General features: G+C 56.9%; 1 long non-coding RNA gene across 3 annotated transcripts in view; it reads left to right on the plus strand.

The window, feature by feature from the left end:
- The window catches only part of LOC118453027, an 18,838-nt gene that overhangs the window by 10,335 nt on the left and 6,164 nt on the right, over window positions 1–2,339 (plus strand). For all 3 annotated transcript variants that reach the window (XR_004842910.1, XR_004842911.1, XR_004842909.1), the window contains one exon: window positions 1,065–1,219. This is a non-coding gene — a long non-coding RNA (uncharacterized LOC118453027). The remainder of the gene's footprint in view (window positions 1–1,064; window positions 1,220–2,339) is intronic.

Consider the following 2,339-nt stretch of genomic DNA (forward strand, 5'->3'; position numbering starts at 1 on the left):
CACAGAAAGGGCTGTCAGGCTCTGGAATGGGCTGCCCAGGGAGGTGGTGGAGTCCCCATCCCTGGAGGTATTTAAAAGAAGGGCAGACGAGGTGCTTAGGGACATGGTTTAGTGGTGGGATGGCAGGGTTAGGCTAAAGGTTGGACTTGATGATCTTAAAGGGCTTTTCCAACCAAAGTGATTCTATGATTCTATGATTCCCAGCCAGGGAAGATGCTCTCGGGCAGGGACCCCCCCCTGCGGCAAATTCAACCTCTGCTCTTCCAACACCTTCTTGCAGGGTTTGTTTTTTTTTTCCAGGGGCTGTTTTCCCTCACAGATTAAGCAGAACCCACCAGGAATGTTTGTCTTGTTGCTAACAGCAGTTTTGAGCTTCGCTTTCCCGCAAATACTTGAGCTGATGTCGGAGGATCGCGTGGCGCTCTGCATGGGGCGGAGGGAGGTCAGGGTGGCTTTGCCTTGCTGGATCCTCTCCAGTTCTGCGCAGAGAGAGGTGACTGCACACCAAAATGCATCTTTGCTTCAAACAAATTCCTTTTAAAGCAAGGAACGGGGTCCAGGTCACCAGGGGAGAAAAGAGTTGACTTTATGGGCTTTACTGGGATTTCAGGAGCATGCGCAGGGGAGAGGGGAGGGAGTTCGGTAGCAGGACAGCAAAGCGCATGGCCAGGCACGTGGTAGCTAGAGGGGAAAGGATGATGAAGGATGGATGAGTAGACAGCTACATCTGTACAGAGATGGAGTTGCAGCTGCGAGAGGTGTCCAGAAGCCTGAAACAGAGAGATGGGCACGGGGTGACCCCCGGATGAGCCGTCCTAAGGGTCGGGAAAAGGCAGAAGTGGACTGGTGTGGAGCCCAGGGGTGCAGCCTGCAAAAATAAGGAGGACTTTATTTGCTCTCATGAGCTCCCACACTTCAGAAACTCTGCTTTTTTGGGCGTTAATAGCTGCGAGGGGAGGCTTTGATGCCTTTTCGGGGAGGGGGGGCGGGGGGAGCAGGCCTGGAGCAGTGGGATTAGGCAGCATTTACACATCCAGTGAGGATTAAACCATGAAACTCCCTAGGAGCAGAAGACAACCCTTTGGTTTCCCTTCCCACGGACCGGACTGGAGGCTGTAGGATCTCCTGGCTGGAAGTGAGTCACCGCAGGAGGAGCTGAGCCCGATGGAAAGACGCTTCCTGCTAGCCGCAACCGTCAGGATCCTTGCTCCATCCGACAGTGAGTCACTGACCTCCCAGCCTTGGCTTACTGGTGCTAGCCCAGGTCCAGCTGGGTACTGGGATGTACTGGGATGAAACGCAGGGCTCCCCGTCAAGCCCTCACCTGCAACGTGCCCACAGGACCTCTTGTTTTCTTCCCCTCGAACGCATCGTGGCGTCACGGCGCCCTGCGCGTCACCCAAACCTGCTGACGAGGCCCAAATGTGGGTGCCTGCAGCTGGAGGGAGCTGGGAGAAGGTTGGCCTCGGCCAGATGGGAGCAGTGGTGCGGGACAGAGTGCGTGGAGGTAGCAAGGCAGAGGGGTTGGGGTAGCTTTGCACCAGGAGAAGGAGCTGCACATCTGGAGCCAGAGTTGGGTCCTGTGGTTGGGTCTGCCGAGCCAGGGAGCTGCGGTAAGCGGGGCTGGGCACCTCACAAGGGTTCTCTCTGGCTGGCACCTAAATCCAAGGCAAGAAATTAAAGGCAAGAATGACAGAAGGGTTTTACTTGCTCCTGAGGTGCACGACCACAGCAGGTATAAGCCCAGGACCCACAAACTACGAAGCTGATGGAGCCAAACAGTTCTTGGTGGCGCTGGGTGATAAAGCCAGGGGTGAACAGAACACCTTGTGTCAGGGCAGAGGAGCTGGTCCAAGAAACGTTTGCTGAAGGGACGGAGCAGACTCAGGGTCGGACTGCTCACCGGGCAGGGCTGGGTTCGCTGCTCGCAGGCGTACCTGAGCTACAGGGCTCGTGCTCCCTCCTCCCAAAGGGTTTCTTTGCCTGCAAAGGCTGCGTTCATCCTCTTCATCCCACCTCCTGGGGCAGCGCCTGTTCAGTTATCCGCCGCGGCACGCATGCCCCCCGCCTGCCCCGACGTCTGGGGTGCCCTCCCCAGGGTGGCTTCGTGTCTGCGAGGCATTGCCTGGGATTTGCGAAGCAGCTGGGTCCCTTGGAGGAGAAAGCTGGAGTTAAATAGGAAAAGCAAGTGCTTGTGATGATCTTTTATGGCTAGCGGGAAGGCAGATCCTAGGAGGGGGGGCTGATCCACTTCAGCGCTGCCTGGGACTGATGCAAATTCAAGGGCAGAGCAAAGGCGCAGTCCCAGGCAGCGCTTGGTCTGGCAGCCAAAGGCTGCG

This window comes from Egretta garzetta, unplaced genomic scaffold, assembly GCF_000687185.1.
Source record: "Egretta garzetta isolate BGI_Z169 unplaced genomic scaffold, ASM68718v1 scaffold799, whole genome shotgun sequence".
NCBI lineage: Eukaryota > Metazoa > Chordata > Aves > Pelecaniformes > Ardeidae > Egretta > Egretta garzetta.